Below are 19,501 nucleotides of genomic sequence, written 5' to 3'. Positions count from 1 at the left end.
GATGCTAAGTAGTGGACACACCTTGATTTAACATGTCCTTTTTGTCACATTATTTTCAGGGGTACCATCATTTCTGTCCAGGCCTATTTCATGAGTTTTATATTTTTAAATTCTGTGGAAGCATGGTTGAAAAGCAATGTCTGACTTTCATTTGTTCATTTTCATAGATTTTTTATTTATTAATACTTTTGTTAGATTCAAGTTATTTATGTGACCATTGTGGGTTTTTCTGTCATTAAACAAAGGATACCAACAATTTTCACCACGTGTGCATGTCCGCCCCACAAAAAGCGTAAGCCGTCACTCAGCTCCATCAACCGAAAATGAAAATGTTATGCGCCTCAGAAAATGGGGCCACATTCAATTTTTTCTTTCAAATTAAGGCTTTTTTTCACCATTAAAATCATTGTAAACAGGATTAGTTTTGTATCACTGTAATCATACTGACCCAGACAATCATGATGCCAGGTCATTTTTACCACACAGTGTTCGCCACAAAAATAATTCCCCAAAATTTTGAAATTTTGAGGGGTTTTTTTTTTGCAATTTTGCCACACTTGGAATTGTTTTCCAATTTTCCATTACACTATGTGGTAATGTGAATGGTGCCATTCAAAAGTACAACTCATTTCACGAAACCAAGCTCAAATACATTAATGTGGATGGAAATTTGCCATGTCAGAAAAGGATTTATTTCCTCTGTTAATTGGATATTCTGTATAGAACCCACATTATAGGAACCATGGAAACATTGTAAAAATGTACAGGATATTAATCAGTACATCTCTGTGGGTGCATGGATAGGATACTACACCGCAATATAGCAAACAAGAAGGAACCCAGCAAACCTTAAATGTAGATTGTGCAATCTAACAAAATACATGATATTTTGTTCTACTGAATTAGACGTTCATTAGATGGGTTGTGTCACGGTTCCAACCCTCAGGGTGTCTGGGATGCAGTTATTGACAGCTCCGCCATCCAATCCGGTACAAGGGCATGCTGAAACTGTCAGAACTTTGATGGACAGCATGGCCATCCAATCTGGTACAGGGGTGTGCTGAGCTGTCAGTGTGTTGATTGACTGCTTGACTAGCCAATCTGTGACTGGGAGGCGTCGGCTGTCTCAGGTGTTCACTATCCCTGGTAATTGCAATGCCTACTTAACTGAGAAGCTTCTCCCAGACCACTGACAGATGTACATTCATCTTGTGAGGTTTGTGTTCTGTGCGTTCCTGTGCCTTGTGTTCTGTTTTCTTGATCTGTTTCCTGACTTTGTATTTCGTTATGACCATCTGCCTGTTTAACCCCTTCAGATCTGATCCATTTACCTCCCGGTACTCTGACCTCAGAACGTTAACTGACAATGCTTTTGTCTCTTCCTTCTGTTTATGATGTACCCTCCTGGCTTCTGACCTTGGACTCCTTGACCACTCCACTCACGGCTTGGCCGTGAGAAGTGACTAACGTCACAGATTGCCAAAGCATACAAACAGCAGAAAAAGAGCTTGGTGGGGAGAGTGTTAACAAACGCTAGCAGGTATGGTGAAAGAATAGGAACCTTGAAAAATATAAGATTTTTATGATATCATGGAAACATATTTCAACATAACCCTTAGAGAAAGCAGATGAGCAATCTATTCTAAGCAAATCAAATTAGTTTAGAAATTCGGCAAATTTGTGATACAAACTTTGGACAACTCACATGGCATCTGGTCAACATTTTGCTCTATTTTAAAAGGCCAGGAAGGAGTTAAAAGAAAAATTACACTTACCATGGGTCTCACCTATCTAGCCCCATGTAGCTGACCTGGCCTCAAAAAATGTCATGACAGCCCTATTACGTCATGGTGTGCATGCCGTGAGGTGAAGTAATCACATTTTAGGACCTAGTCAACTAGAACACGACAAAGATGTCAGGGTGTGGCAGGAGAAGAGGACTGAGTACCAGAGAAGGACTGTGTAGATGACCAGATGAGCCTGGGGCGAGATGCATTAGTTTATTAATTTTTTTTACTGACCTCAGAGCATAACAAGGCACCTTTGATTTGCAAAATATAAATTCACTGTGAAATGAATTTCTTTACAAAATTTCTAACAAAGCTCCAAAATCAAATTTCAGAAGATTCGCTCATCACCAGACTTTTGTCCAGTGATTTGTTGATACAGTTAGTGGCTGAGATCAAATGTCTGCGTATTCATAAACTTAGATTATCTAAATTTGATAGGTATGTGGATTAAAAATTTGGAGAAATGAAAGTCTAGCTTTTATAGTCAGACATAGGCATAAATAATCATGTTTTGGTCAGATTACAATTTTTTTCAGTCAGGTCCATATGTGCCATATATATTTTATGGGCTTTAAGAGCCATATGATGAGAAACAATAAAAGGTGTAATAAAAAACAGTGCACTTTCATATCCAGTGACTCATGATATATTATGCTACTAGGAGCAATGTTGCGGAACAAAAATAAAAACAGCTGAGTCCATTAAAGGATTTTCAAGTGATTGGTTTTTTTACATATTTATTTATTTATTTTTTGCAAAAGTCCCTCACCAGACATTTAAATTACATCAATCAGTCCACATAGAACATTATTGAAAACCAATTATTGGCAATGAGGAAAACTCTCCCTTTTAACTTGTTACCCATTTGTTTTACTAATGAAAGTTACAACGTATTATTATATTTTGTATTATTTTACAATACAGAATACCAAAGTGTTTATGAATCAGTGCTGTATTGTATTTCATTTGCATGACATACAATGGGTGTTCATTAAAGATCTCCCCTGACCCATTTTTATTTATCACATGACGCTGAAACTGCACATGTGTAATAGTCTCTATTGGTTATGTGCCAATTTGCAACTCAGAGTTGATAATGGTCTTGATTTTACAGGTGCTGAAGTAGTGTGAGGTTTGATAATGGACCCAGTGGAATACACAGCAGTAGAGATGAGCGACTTTGCCTTTTTTCGGGTCGAGTCGGGTTTCATGAAACCCGACTTTCGCAAAAGTCGGGTCGAACGAAATCGGACGATTATCGTGAAAAGTCGAAGGCCGACTGAAACACGAAACCCAATGCAAGTCAATGGGGAAGAAAAGTCGGCAGGGAGTGGAGGACAGGAAACACACCTACAGTGCCCATTTTAATGCCAAAAACATCAATTCTTATTACTTAAGCTTGTCAACCTTAATTTACTTTATAATAATAGTTAGGCATTGAAAACTGGGGGTTATTTGGATAAAGTTGTGGGGGGGGGGTAGGGCTGGCACCAGATTTTCGTGGGCCCAGGGCCAAAGAGTGTCAATGGGCTCCTTGAACACATGCCACAATTCATGATCCTCTGATACGGCAGAGAAATAGCGGTATAGTTCAATGAAAAATACTTCACTTCTTACATCACATGACCTATATCCATTTTAAATTCTCCAATAGCTCCAAAAACGGACAGTATATTACTCCATACAGTATTATGGCCACCGCATAGTGCGCTATACAGAGTAATGAGGCCCATATATTTCTCCATACGGAATCTTTGGTCCTATATAATGTTCAATACAGTATATGATGAGCTCCACATAATGCTACAGCTTATGATGGTCCCCATGGATGAAGCTCCACTGTCTTATGGGCCCCAATAATGCTCATATAAAATGGGCCCCATTTCTAATACTCCAGTGTATAATGGGCCCTGTAAATGCTGCTCCAGTGTCTGATGTCCACCTTTGGAATGCTCCAGTGTATGGTGGGCCCCATATATCATTCTCCAGAGTAGAGTGCTCCCCAAAAATTGCTCCCAACCTTTAAAACAATTAAATAAGTCTCTTCGCTAGGGAATCCCAGTACTAGTCTGGACTCCTCGTCGTCCCCATCTTCCATCTCTCTGCACTTGGACTGTTTAGGCAGAGGGTGCACAGACGTGATGTCATGGTGCTCTCTGACCAGAATGTCACTGCCAGGAAATGCCGAAGACATCATGGCGATGGAGCAGGGAGAGGTAAGTATTTTAACTTTGCAAGTGCTGTGATCCTGAGCAAGCAGGGGGGGGCCCACTCATTGGCGACGGCTCTGGCACAGGGCCCCTCATAGTACGGCGGTGTGTCGGAAGGCAGGTGGGCCCTCCCACCGGCAGAGACACTTTTGCATACTATGAGGGGCCCTGTGCCAGTGCCATTGCCCATGAGTATGCCCCCCCCACCTGCTCATGGAACCTGCACTTTCATCTGCACCTTCCTCTTTGTCACCGTGTAAGGTGGTATAGTATGCGGGAAGGGGAACCTGAGTTTCATCAGGGTCAGATTCTGGCTGTGTAGAGTGCGAGGGGAATGTAGTGGTCTGGTCAATGTACCAGCAGAATCATCTAGCAGTGGCTGGGCATCAATGCACTTCTGGCAGCCCCAGGAGTACGGTCGCCACAGTGGCATTACCTTCCTCCTAGGGAGTGTGATGTCATACTTGGGAGCAACGAAGGATCTCTCTAGCAGTTAAACCAACACACAACACAGATCCCACTTCAGGCCAGCAGGGAGACCTCTGAACCTGACTGCTGAAGAGCTGCTCTCTGTGGTCGGGAGGAGGGAAGTTAGGGCAGTCTGTGAAGGGAAGGGGAAGTGTGTGGACGTGAGAAGGGGAGTTGAAGGATGAGCAGAGTTAAGGCTCACTCCTAGCTGGAGCACATGGTCCAGATTCCGGTATCTGAGGTTGTATGGACACTGACGGTCCTGCAGCAGAAACCGGAGGAAGTAGCAGCTGCAAATGCTCTGTTCCCAACTAAGGCTCGGAGGCCCCAGCAGCAACGTCTGTGAGCCAAAATGAAAAGGCTACGGCTGCCTGCCATACGAGAAACTTTCAAAAGAGAGTCAACAGGGGGAACTTCAGTGAACTCAGTACTGTGAGTACCTCAGAGAAGCGCTAGAACGGAGGCCACACTACCTATCTGCAGAGAGAGAATTCCTAATTTGCTTCCAGGCTGACCAACTCCTTCTCCATCTGTACGCTGGGTCCTGGATGGCACTTACCAAGTACAGGTAAAGGAACTGCACGAATGTGTCTGTCATCTTTCTCCTGCGCCTGGCGCATGGCTCTGCTACATCCTGCACTGCACACCATCTACCAACTCTTTCATCTGCCCTGCGTTCTACAGCCCTACCTGTGCAGGGCTTCTACATCTTAGCTGCACCACAGCATCTGTCCAGAGAAGCGGCACTGCAGCACTGGTCAATCTGATCAGAAACCACAGGTGGCGTCTCGTATCATTCACCTATAAACGTTACTCACCCCTTTGCATGGATGCCCAGGGCCACGGGCCGGGTCACCACCACCGTGACACATCCCTCTGAGACACCGGCCCAGTACCGATTAACCCCACTGCCCTGGCTGGCCACCCACACTCCATGTCAGATTAATCTTGGACTGGGGAATTCACGATTTGACTTGATAACCCAGGCATTGTATGTGAGAAAGAGCTACATGGACTAATGTGAAGTGTGACCTGCTGCATCATTCACTTTTGGTGGGGGTGAAGGACACAAGAAAAGGGGTTCTTCCTGACCAGGAGCCAGCACTTGAACACTCAGTGCTTGTATTTTTTTAAATTTCAGAAGAGGAGGGAATTTTAGCTGGAGTCTGTTTCGGCAATGTAAGCCAAGACCAATTCCTGATGCTCTGGCTTTAAAAGCGGTTAACCTACTCCCAGAAAAGGTAGCCTTCCAGGCGTTCCGGAGCCAGACCATGCCACAGGCTCAACACCTCCTGCCTTAGCTGATATTGTGCTTTTGCCACTACCAGCAGATGCACCACCACCATCAGTACCAGCTGGCCCTCCCACGCCCACTTCCGCGGCCTCTTCCACCATACTTCCAAATTTTGGAGAAAATGTACCCAAAATAACATCAGATATATGGTACTGTATCAGAAGCGTACAGCTCTATACAGTCAAAGGATAATTGTCAATCTCCCTATATATTTCATGAGTAACACAGAGACGCTCACAGGCTCAGTATGGATTAGACAAGAATATAAAAAGTAGAAAAAGGGTACAGTATCATCAGATACCAGGTATACATAGTATAGTTTAAACATTCTAAATCTCCGTATATATTTCAGGAGGAAGACACTGTCGCTCTCAGGCTCAGTATTAACTACAACACAATATAAAAAACCATAAAACGGTAATGGATCTGAAGCGTACAGTTGTACACAGTGTAAGGGTCATTTTCAATCTCAGTATTTATTTTCACAGTCAGAAACAGACTCTCACTTGGTCAGTTTGGATTAGACCAGAATATAAAAAGCAGTAAATGGGTAATGTATCACAAGCGTAGAGCTGTATACAGTGTTGGGGAAATTTTTAAATCTACATATAAATTGCAGGAGTAACCCACAGACTCTCACACGCTCAGGATGGATCACACCACAATATAAAAAGAAGATCCGCAAGAAATAATCACACATGTGGGCCAATGTTCCAGGTGTCAATGATACACTTAGAGTGGTGGGTGGAGGAGGACTTCCTGGCAGATAGGGTACAGTATCACAAGATACCAGGTATATATAGCATAGTTTAAACATTAAAAATGTACGTCTATATATCAGGACTAGTGTTGAGCCACCCCGCTAGTGTTCGATTTCGGTTCGCCGAACAGGAGGCAAGTTCGTCGAATGTTCGTCGAACGTTCGACGAACACTGTCGAACCCTATTGAAAACAATGGCAGGCAAACACAAACACATACAATCACATAGAAAGCAATTACAAAACACCTTAAAAGGTGTCCCAAAGCAGACAAAATGCTCAGAAGACAAAAATAACATATGGAAAAGAGCAACTACATATAGAAAAGAGGTGGAGGAGTAAAAGGAGGAGGAGGAGACACAGATATAGGCATGTCATGGCCTTATAAAGTCAAGAAAGGCTGGACTAAAAATCTAAAATAAAAAAAAAATCTAAAATTCTAAAATCGAAGACGATCATATACCGTCGGACTTCCCACCATAAATTATGTCAACTGCCGATCGGGTGGCGTTATTCCCACAACCCTCCGAACAGCGTCCATGAAGGCAAAGTGTTTGGTTTCCGGGGGCAGTATGGTTGCAAAACTGAACCTTAAAGGAATTTCCAGAAGGGCACCACCAGGAGTGGAGCCTGCGGCTCAATTGGACTCCACACGGGCAACCTCAACCATGCCAGCCATGGAAAAGATGGACAGTTTGCAAGCTTTGTCGATTCTGTGGGTGGTGGTGCATGGCTATTTTTAGTTGTGCTAGCGATTTGTCAGCTTAATTCCGTTAACGAACGAGACTCCGGCATACCCCCGCTGTCCGCGTCTAGCTTACTAGAGGAACACTCGAGGCTCTGGCACACGAGATCGAGCAATATCAGGTCTGTCATGCCCTTACATATCCGGGGCTGCAAGCGCGCTACACTGAAAGGACCAGCGTGTGTCGCTTACAGGTGCGGATAACCTGCTGCACCCCGTTAGTGATGATGATCTGGGATTCCAATTCTTCCCCGCGAACGAGGATTTCCCAGTAAGTGCAGGTCAACTGTAATTCCGGAATTAGGCCTAACCGACATTCCAGAAAGAATGTGCAAAAATTAAGTGTCCAAACCACAGGTGCTGTAACTTGCTTAACAGCTGGACTCCTCTGCTGAGTAGCATGCAGTTCTTACATAAACAGGCGGCATAGCTTGGTTCACGGGTGGGCAACTCTGCTGAGTAGCAGACAGTGCTTACATAAACAGGCGGCATAGCTAGGTTCACAGGTGGGCTCCTCTGCTGAGCAGTAGACATAGGTACTAGGCCCAAAGTATTCACTGGGCTAAATGTTTTTAAAAAATGGTTCTTACATAAACAGGTGGCAAAGCTTGGTTCACGGGTGGGCGCCTCTGCTGGGTAGCAGACACAGTTACTAGGCCCAAAGTATTAACTGGGCTAAATGCAGTCAAAAACTGGTTCTTTCATAAACAGGCGGCATAGCTAGGTTCACGGGTAGGCTCCTCTGCTGCGTAGTAGACCGTGCTACAAGGCCCAAAGGGATTTTCTGGACAAGATGCGGTAAAAAATTATTAGAAACACGCACGGTGTAGCTCCTTGACAGGTGTACTACACCACTGGCTACCAGGCACCGCTACTATGCCATGAAACTGTCTATTAACATTGAAAACTATTATTAATGTGAAAATAAAGTTACGCTTTTGGTGAACGAACCGTTCTCGAACGGAACCTCGAACAGCTGAATTTTAAGCAAAGTTTTCGAGTTCGACGAACGGCTTGAACACCGCGCAAAACAGCTCGAATTTGAACTTGGCGAACAGGTCGACTCAAACACCGCTCATCTCTAATCAGGAGGCAGACTCAGATGGTCTCAGGCCAAGTATGGATTCGACAAGATTGTAAAAAGTTGAGAAAGGGTACAGTATCACTGGATAACAGGTATATATGTAGCATAGTTTACACATTAAAAATCTATGTCTATATATCAGGAAGCAGACTCAGACGGTCTCAGGTCCAGTATGGATTCGACAAGATTGTAGAAAGTTGAGAAAGAGTACAGTATCACCGGATAACAGGTATATATGTAGCATAGTTTATATATTAAAAATCTATGTCTATATATCAGGAGGCAGACTCAGACGGTCTCAGGTCCAGTATGGATTCGACAAGATTGTAGAAAGTTGAGAAAGGGTACAGTATCACCGGATAACAGGTATATATGTAGCATAGTTTACACATTAAAAATCTATGTCTATATATCAGGAGGCAGACTCAGACGGTCTCAGGCCCAGTATGGATTCGACAAGATTGTAGAAAGGTGTGCACGCCCACCGTCAGAGACACTTGATTGTACTATGAGAGACCCTGTGCCAGTGCCATCGCCAAAGAGTGGGCCCACCCACCTGTCCAGGGCAACGGCACTCGCACGGGTGCGTGCGCCAGGTGGTGACCCCAGCCCTGTGGGGGAGGCAGCCCTGTTAGGGAGGTTGAAAAAATGGCATATATTGATGTTGGACATTCAGCAGCTGCAAGTATCGGGTATCGGCCGATACTTGGTGTATCGGAATTCCGATACCGACATCCGATATTTTTTCAATATCGAGCATCGGAATCGGAAGTTCAAAGTTGATTGACAGCCGAAATGACGTCATCATGATGCGCGGTGTGTGCGCATCATGATGCGCCGTCATTTCGGGCCTTCCAGGGGTCTCTGCCGGCCTGCCGGGGGGCTGTGCCGGCCTGCCGGGGGGCTGTGTGGACTGCCCGGGGTCTGTACCGGCCTGCCGGGGGGCTGTGCCGGCCTGCCGGTGGTCTGTGCACCCTGTGGGGGTCTGTACCGGCCTGCCGGGGGGCTGTGCTGATGTCCGGGGGTCTGTGCAGGCATCGTCCGATGGGACTACAAGTCCCATCTGGCGATGCCTGCTATCATGACAGTGATTGACACATTAGCCAATGATGGGACAGTAGTAGTCCCATCATCCGGCTAATGTGTTAAATGTTTAAAAAAAAAAATACTACATACATACTACATGCATGCTACATACATACTACATGCTACATACATACTACATATATACTACATGCATGCTACATACATACTACATACATACTACATACATACTACATGCATGCTACATACATACTACATGCTACATACATACTACATACATACTACATGCATGCTACATACATACTACATGCTACATACATACTACATGCATGCTACATACTACATGCTACATACATACCACATATATACTACATACATACTACATGCATGCTACATACATACTACATGCTACATACATACTACATGCTACATACATACTACATACATACTACGTGCATGCTACATACATACTACATGCTACATACATACCACATATATACTACATACATACTACATGCATGCTACATACATACTACATGCTACATACATACTACATGCTACATACATACTACATATATACTACATGCATGCTACATACATACTACATACATACCACATATATACTACATGCTACATACATACTACATGCATGCTACATACATACTACATGCTACATACATACTACATACATACTACATACATACTACATGCTACATGCATACCACATATATACTACATACATACTACATACATGCTACATACATACTACATGCATGCTATATACAATACATTCATACAATACATACATAGACATACAGTACATATAACATAGAGTAACATACTTACCAATACTTGTCACATTGTTCCCCGAAGCCATTGTCGTCTACGGAATAAATATTAACATAACAAACCACAAAAATACTCACCCATGATCCGAAGCAGTCCACGAGTGTGTCCCACGACGATCTTGGGTAGAGAACTGCAGCATCAGTTGATGCTGCCGCTCTCTACGGGCTGCAGGAATCCAATGACGGAAGGTAGGTATCCTTCCGCACTGTATTCCTCCGCCACTTAAAAAAAAAAATCCCTAGTCTCACTTTATGGTAAAAGCTCGCTGATCTGACAGAGTGCTGAGCAAACTGAGCAGTGATCTGATTGTAATGTCCAACATTGGGACAGCATAAAAAAGTGAAAAAAAAACACAAGCGTAAAAATGGTTTATAAAAAATCCCTAAATAAATAAAAAAATTCTCTAATAATTTTTTTTGTAAATAATAAAAAACAATAAAAGTACACATATTTAGTATACCGTGTCCATAACAACCCACCCTATAAAACAGTCCCACTAGTTAACCCCTTTAGTGCACCCTTTCAAAAAAAAAAACTAGGCAAAAAAACAATGCTTTACCATCATACTGCTGAACAAAAAGTGCAATAACACGTGATCAAAAAAACGGAAATGAATAAATATGGTACCGTCGAAAACATTATCTTTTCCCACAAAAAATAAGCTGCCATAGAGCATCATCAGCGAAAAAATAAAAAAGTTATAGCTCGCAGAGTAAAGCGATGCAAAAATAATTATTTTTTGTATAAAATTGTTTTTATTGCATAAAAGCGCCAAAACATAAAAAAATATAAATGAGGTATCGCTGTAATCGTATTGACCTGAAGAATAAAACCCCTTTATCAATTTTACCACACGCGGAACGGTGTAAACACCCCCAAAAATAAATTCATGAAATGCTGGTTTTTGTTCATTCTGCGTCACAAAAATCGGAATAAAAAGCGATCAAAAAAGTCACGTGCCCGAGAATGGTACCAATAAAAACATCAATTCGTCCCGCAAAAAATAAGACTTACATGCCTCTGTGGGTCAAAATATGGAAAAATTATAGCTCTCAAAATGTGGTAATGCAAAAACTATTTTTACAATATAAGCGTCTTTTAGCGTATGACAGCTGCCAAACATAAAAACCCGCCACAAATAGTAAATCAAACCCCCCTTTATCACTTGCTTAGTTAGAGAAACATAATAAAATAAAAAAAAATGTATTTATTTCCATTTTCCCGTTAGGGCTAGGGTTAGGGTTAGGGCTAGGTTTAGAGCTAGGATTAGGTTTAGGGGTGTGTTGGGGTTAGGGTTGGAGTTAGAATTGGGGGTTTTCCACTGTTTGGGCACATCAGGGGCTCTCCAAATGCAACATGGCGTCTGATCTCAATTCCAGCCAATTCTGCGCTGAAAAAGTCCAACGGTGCTCCTTCCCTTCCAAGCTCTGCCATGTGCCCAAACAGTGGTTTACCCCCACATATGGGGTATAAGCCTACTCAGGACAAATTGCACAACAATTTTTGGGGTCCAATTTCTCCTGTTACCTTTGGGAAAATAAAAAATTAGGGGCAAAAATATCATTTTTTTGGAAAAAATATAATTATTTTTATTTTTATGACTCTACGTTATAAACTTTTGTGAAGCCCTTGGGAGTTCAAAGTGGTCACCACACATCTAGATAAGTCCCTTGGGGGGGTCTAGTTTCAAAAATTGTGTCATTTGTGGGGGGTTTCCACTGTTTAGGCACATCAGGGGCTCTCCAAATGCAACATGGTGTTGGATCTCAATTCCAGCCAAAAAAGTCAAATGGCGCTGCATCCCTTCCGAGCTCTGCCATATGCCTAGATAGTGGTTTACCCCCACATATGGGGATCAGCGTACTTAGGGCAAATTGCACAATAAATTTTGGGATCCTGTTACCCTTGGTAAAATAAAAAATTGCTCTTGAAAAGATCATTTTTTTGAAATAATATAATTTTTTAATTGTATGGCTGTACGTTATAAACTTATGTGAAGCCCATGGGGGTTCAAAGTTCTCACCACACATCTAGATAAGTTCCTTGGTGGGTCTAGTTTCCAAAATAGTGTCATTTGTGGGGGGGTTTCCACTGTTTAGGCACATCATGGGCCCTCCAAATGCAACATGGCGTCCGATCTCAATTCCAGCCAAGAAAGTCGAATGACGCTGCTTCCCTTCCGAGTTCTGCCATGCACCCAAACAGTGGTTTACCCCCACTTATGGGGTATCAGCGTTCTAAGGACAAATTGCACAATAACATTTGGGGTCCTGTTACTCTTAGGAAATTAAAAATTGGAGTGAAAAGATCATTTTTTTGGAAAAAATATGATTTTTTAATTGTACGGCTGTACATTATAAACTTATGTGAAGCCCTTGGGTCTCAAAGTGCTCACTACACATCTAGAGAAGTTCCTTGGGGGATCTAGTTTCCAAAATGGGGTCACTTGTGGGAGGTTTCCACTGTTTAGGCACATCAGGGGCTCTCCAAACGTGACATGGTGCCCAATCTCAATTCCAGCCAATATTGCATTGAAAAAGTCAAACGGCTCTCGTTCCCTTCCGAGCTCTGCCATGTGCCGAAACAGTGATTCCCCCCAACATATTAGGTATCAGCGTACTTATGACAAATTGCACAATAACTTTTTCAGTCTAATATCTCCTGATAACCTAGGTAAAATAAAAAAAATTGAACCTGAATTACTGAAGTAATTTTTTTGTGAAAAAAGTTAAATGTTCATTTTTTTAAACATTCAAAAAATTCCTGTGAAGCACCTGAAGGGTTAATAAACTTCTTGAATGTGGTTTTGAGCACGCACCTCAAAGTGACTTCAAATGTGATGTGGTCCCAACAAATAAAATGGTGTTATAAAAAAGAGAAATAGTTGGTCAACTTTTAACCCTTACAACTTCCTAACAAAAACTGTGCTGATGTAAGGTAAACATGTGGGAAATGTTACTTATTAAGTTATTTGTGTGCCATATCTCTGTGATTTAAGGGCATACAAATTCAAAGTTAGAAAATTGCGAAAGTTTCAACATTTTCACCAAATTTCCATTTTTTTCACAAATAAACGCAAGTTATATGAATTAAATTTTACCAATAACATGAAGTACAATATGTCACGAGAAAAACAATGTCAGAATCACCAGGATCCATGGAAGCTTTCCTGAGTTATTACCTTATATAGGGACAGTGGTCAGAATTGTAAAAACTGGCCCGGTCATGAACGTGCAAACCGCCCTTGGGGGTAAAGGCGTTAAACAGCCTCCCTAAATTCACCAGGAGTAATACCATGCTCTGCAGTTGGACTGAGCACATAAGAGGGATGCTGAGGATGCATCCCATGATTCCGACCCTAGAAGCAGAGGTGGCTGTGATAGCTTTAGATGGGGAGGCCAGGGACTCTGTCATGCTCTGACCCCCCCAGACAAGAGACACCCTGGAAACGGTTTTACTGATACTGGAGGAGACGCATGGGGACCCCACTGACATAAGAGAGTTGCACATTCATCTGTTTGGCCGGGTTCAAAGAGAGGGGGAGGTGGTGACCCAATTTATGAATGCACTGCAGGAGCTCCATACTGCCATTGCTTGCAAGGATGGAGTAGGTGTAGGCTCCTTAGATGTAGTATTGTGGGACCAGCTGGTGACGTGTCTGCATGATGTGATGCTGAAACAGGCCCTGTAGGAGCGCCTGAGGGTCAAACCCAGTATGGCCTCTCCAAAATAGGTAGTGAGGCGCTCACTCATGAGCAGGAGTAGGGGGCGACAATTCCAGTGGAGAAGGTCCAGAGTAGTGAGGTGTCTGCCACTGCAGTTACTGTGCCCCAATGGGCAGAAGACTTGCGCATGGAGATGCAGCAGATACGCGAGTAACTGGCTGAAACAAAAGAAACCCCGACCGTAGCTGTCAGCCTGCCTAAAACCTGACCAGATCCTGCTTCCAGGCGAGAGACGAGAATGGGTCGCAGAGAAGGGCCCCCTGTGTGTTTTAACTGTGGAGAATAAGGACATGTGTCTCAGTGGTGTACGCGAAGGGAAGACCCCTACAACGTCGACCGTTAAACTAAGTGGCTCCAAGCCTAGGCAATGCTGCCCTGAGCCTGTTTTGTCAAGAAGAACTATTAGAAGTCCCACCAACCTGGTATGCATATCCCCCCTGGTCTGAGCAGAAATTAATGGACGAGCTGTACGTTGCTTAGTCACAGGTGACCATGATGCCCGAAGTCTACTTTCGCTGCCACGTTACTGAAGCCATGCAGCTTAAATGGGGACCAGTGATTAAGCTCATGGCTGCCAACCAGTTGCCCATCACGTTCGCAGGGGTGGTCTGGATGAATATTGTAGTCTGCAGTAAAGACTTGGGAAGCAACAGGGTGGTGCTGACAGCTAGAGAAGTACATATGGAGCATACCGTCACCTTGGGCATGAATGTGCTGAAGGGGTTCGGAAGCCTTGTTAATGATGGGTCCCCAGAAAGGTTCCTAAGACAATGGAGTACCTGTCAAGGTAACCCCATCAGAGCAGTCCCTAACTGATGTATTTAAAAACCTGAACATATGTATAGTGTTTCAGTCTTCTGGTGGTGTGAACACTGTCTTATAGACTTGTTCACTGTGTGCATGACCTATGTGTTTGTATTCAATTGGTTTCTTGTTTCTGCAAGATTAGGGAGGTTTCCACCCCTCCCTTGTAGGCCATGCACATAAAAGCCGTCTTCTACAGCGTGTCCACATCAGACATTCCTGTCTGAATCCTGCTCATATAGGTACTATACACATGTTCAGGTTTTTAAACACATCAGTTAGGGACTGCTCTGATGGGGTTACCTTGACGTTTGGTAGAGCGGCTTAGTATACATTTTTTTTACAAAAAACGTATCAACCAAATACCCTGTTTTGTTATCTTTTTACTAGCACTTGCTGTTTACTGTTACATTTTTACAGCAGAGTATTTTTATACAGTACATTTGTTTTACTGTGTTTTTCTGTGTTTCCACACAAACTGGGAAGTACCTGGCAGATGGTGATTCCCGAGATGCTCTTATCTCAAGTGGCCATAGAGGCACACGAACAAAGGGCTCATTTGGGGCTGGAGAAAACCTACCAGTGGCTACAACGACTTTTCTATCATCCTCATTTAAAATCAGTAGTGGAAGAGACTTGTCAATGTTGTCAGAGCTCTGAATTGGCTAAGCCACCTGAACAGAGGGCCCCCACGTAGGCCATTGCGACATTCACCCCGCTGGAACTACTAATGATAGACTATCTGACCATTGGCCCTCATTTCAGGGGTATGAGTATTGCTTGGTAATGATAGATCACTTCAGGAAGTTTGCTGTTGTAACTCCAACTCAAGATCAAACCGTCAAATCTGCTACTTATGCAATTTGTAAGAATTTCATTCAGGTGTACGGGTGTCCAAAGTGTATACATTCAGATCAAAGAGCTTGTTTTCTTGTAAAAGTAATGGAAGAACTCCACAGTTTATATCAGATCTGGAAGTCTCGGACAGCACCCTATCATCCCCAAGGAAATTGAGCTTGCGAGCAATTTAAGCGCACCCTTATACAGATGTTGAGAAATTTAGAAGAGGATTGGAAGGCCCGATGGCCAGAATATGTGGCCGAGCTGGTGTGGGTCTATAACAACAGAAGACACAATACTACTGGTTACACTCCCTATTCTCTTCTGTTTGTTCATACAGGAAAAGGGATCACTGAACTTGAGCTGGAGTCCGAGGACGACTACCCACAGACGGGGGTGTCTTCCTGGGTTCGTTAACATAGACATCGGTTGCAGACCTTACATCGACTGGTATAGACTAAGTTTAGAATTACTTCTCTGTGAGGGACAGCTCTGCATGCCGGAGACCGTGTTCTGGTATGAGACAAGTGCCCTCGAGACAAGTTGAAGTTCCGGTGGGAGAAGAACCCATATCGGGTGAAGCGGAGAGTTGATGCTAGAGGACCAGTTTATGAGATCCAGCATGAGGGGACAGATGGTGTCCCCACTTGCATTGTTCACCGGAACATGTTACAACCCTGTTTGTCAAGAGATTCCAACCCAGGACTAGAGTTGTCTGACATCGCAAAGGAAGTTCCAGCGGTCCCTGTAACAGCTGAAGAGGAAGAATCTGACGTTGACAGTCTGACCAGGGAGAACGTATCTACCAGTCCACCGAGGACAACCTGGTGCAGTTGAGCCAATGGAATCTACTAGCCCTTCTGCTTTATTGTGTTCTAAGTATTCCACCACAGGCATACCCCCTATACACTACAGTCAAGATCAGTTTGACTGGCAACAGATAGTCCAAGGCTTTGAAGAATGCTGGTGTGAGATAGAGAAGCTCTTGCCCATGGAATGGCGAACTAAAAGAGAGGGAATGTAAGGAGGAGTACCAGAGCAAGGGAACCTTTTACACTCCAGTTCCGGAACTGCCGGGGCTGTCACCCATATTGCAGGGGGAAGAGCTAGAGTGCTGGATGAACTGGGTCATGTGACTGGGGTAGGTGAGGTGGGACTATATAGCACTGCGCGTGGGAAAAGTGGCAGAGCTCACGTGGGAAAGCTAGGTGGCAGGACGGGATCTGTGAAGGCAGAGCATCTCGTTGGCACAGGCCGCCCCTACAGACGCCCTGCAGAGAGGTCCATCGCTGGTAGAAAACAAGTGGACAGGTTCCCGCCACCCTCCTTGCCAAGAGGTGACTCAGGGCCAATGCCACATACCATGCTGTTAGCAGAATGCCGTGAGGGACTCCCAGCAAGCCCAGGACCTATTGAACAAGGACTTGCACACACCGTGGAGCGGTAGCGCGTTCCAGTGGTACCTCATGTTGGACTCAGTACCGTGCCAGACATCGTTAGGTATGGGAAATCTACCCGCTTCTCAGAGCCTGTGTCGAGACATCAAGTGCCGCTGCTGTTGTTGCCCCCGTTGAAACCCTGTAACTCTGTATACCTGAAGATATCAGTCTGATAAGTGTCACCTCTTTTCATACTGAACTATCATTCGCCCCTACCCATCTTTCCTCCTTCCTAGTTCTGCCCCATTCCTACTTCCCTCTGCAATCCCTCACTTCCTGCTTGGAGTACATATATTGTTTGATAAAAAACCTTAACTCTTGATCTGCCTCCTGTCCGTGGCGGCATTCTGCGTTCCTGCAGTTTCTACAGTAAGACTTAATAAAAGTTAAATCATTAGCAGCCAAATTCTTACTTTGCTAATATCTCTGCAACGGAGAAGCAACATTTTTCAGAAAAAAGTTATATTCCGCTCTGCAGACACTATTACATTGTGTGTCTGGTTCAACATGAAAAATTTGGTAAAAAGTCCTCTTTAAATAGAGCCCCTAGAGCACCCATTAGCTATGAAATCCCTGATTAACAACTGACTAGCCTTAGAAATTGCAAAATTACTCATGCTGACAGACCTGTCTATCATGCTAGCTGCAAATGCCACTTGCCAAAACAAGAGGCACTGCCGACAGGAATGGAATGGTGGAGTCTATCAGTGATGCCGAAAGTGGGAGAGGGGGCAGGTTAGTTTGTCACATGATCATTTTGGAGAAGTTCTTACTTATTTAACAACTATCTTTCACAATCTGGCCCATGTCAAAGTTACTCAGATCCTTAACCTTGACAATTTATCAACTTCCTACAGGTTAATTAAAAGAACTGATCGTTCAGTTGCTGAAAGTATATCCCATTCCTTGACGTTTGATCTTAATGTTATGTTAATCGTGTGTTATTTATAATAATGATAAAAATTATCATTTTGACCACATTCTTATATTTTTTTTCATTTGATGGCCCTTTGGAATTCACCATACATTATCTCATACATATGGATTTACCTGGCACAAATTAATTTCTAAAAGCAAGGTCAAATTCCTTGAAGCATGACAAACTTGGGGATTGCATGCTGTCAGAATCATGTGTCCTTTTTGCAAGTCAGCTTTAGCTTGATGGTCCTTCTGGAATAAAAAAATACGTAAAGCAATAAAGAATAGTTCAGCCTATCAGTGTGAATAGCTATAACTCTGCAAAGCTATATGCAGCGGTATCATTGTGGAGCTTGGAGCATGCATGTTGTCTCTTTTACTTGGGGGCAAGAACATGCATTTACTTTCTGGGGAAGCAGACACATTTAAATCCCTGCTGAGCCATGAGCAGAGAAAGATGAGCTGTCTAGAAAGCATTTTCTCTCTTAAAAAAAATCCTTGGACTGCTTGTGCATTGCAATGCAAGGATTCAGCAGCGTAAGAGCACATCAGGGCATTGAGGGAAAGCTTAATGTGTTCTCATTAGCGAACAATGGGGGCGGGGTGGAAACAGAGCAGCGAGGGAGGCGGTGAAGGGAAAAGGAGGGGGAGTACTTCTGTGGGTATGGCGGAGAGATGGACCACTCTGGGAAGCATTACAATTTTGAGCCTTCTCACTTCTATTCCCCAAGTCCCTCGGCTTTACATGGTTCTTTCACAGACAGTTCAGAAAAATACCTCCCAAGTCTCATGTAAAGAGAGTTGTGTCGTACATAGCTGCTTACGGTTTAACAATTTCCTGGCTTATGCCTTTTCATTATCAGAACTCAATGTATTCAGTTTTAGAATCAATATCCTAAATCCTCTTGGGATTTATGACAGGAATTCATACAATATATTGTATGTTTGTATCAATGGAACAGATTTTATAAGTAACACAATTCAGTTACTGGCCATTACTGCATATTTGGTTAGACGACACATACGAGTTTATAAAGCAGACCATTCCACAACCTCATAGACAATAATTAGAGTTGAGCGAAACGGGTCGAAAAATTTCAAAAGTCGCCGACTTTTGGCAAAGTCGGGTTTCATGAAACAAAACCCGACCCTAGGATGAGGTCGGCCACGAGGTCGGCGACTTACGCGCCAAAGTCGCGTTTCAAAAGTTTATTGTCATGTCGGACGCTGTTCACACCACAGCGTCCGGCAGGCAGAGGTAGTTCCACCTCCAGCCACTATAGCCTCAGTGGCGCCGGCTTGATCTTCAGGCTCTCGGGGGTTAATCCTGCTGGAGACCAGGTTGGAAGGTTAGTCACGCCCACGGTCTTTAAATAGTCTTACTGGCATATGGGCGTCGCCGATTATAGCTTGTGTTTCATACCAAGTGGTTCCGGTCTGGAGTGGAGGTGTTCAAGAGAGAGAGATTCATATCTGGTGTCGTATGATCCGTCGTTATCCTTTCTCCTTCCCATATTTGTGTTTAGTTGTGC

Source organism: Dendrobates tinctorius, unplaced genomic scaffold (genome assembly GCF_039654945.1).
Source record: "Dendrobates tinctorius isolate UK_male_01 unplaced genomic scaffold, ASM3965494v1 ptg000030l, whole genome shotgun sequence".
Lineage (NCBI taxonomy): Eukaryota > Metazoa > Chordata > Amphibia > Anura > Dendrobatidae > Dendrobates > Dendrobates tinctorius.
Note: the sequence above shows the minus strand (reverse complement) of the source record.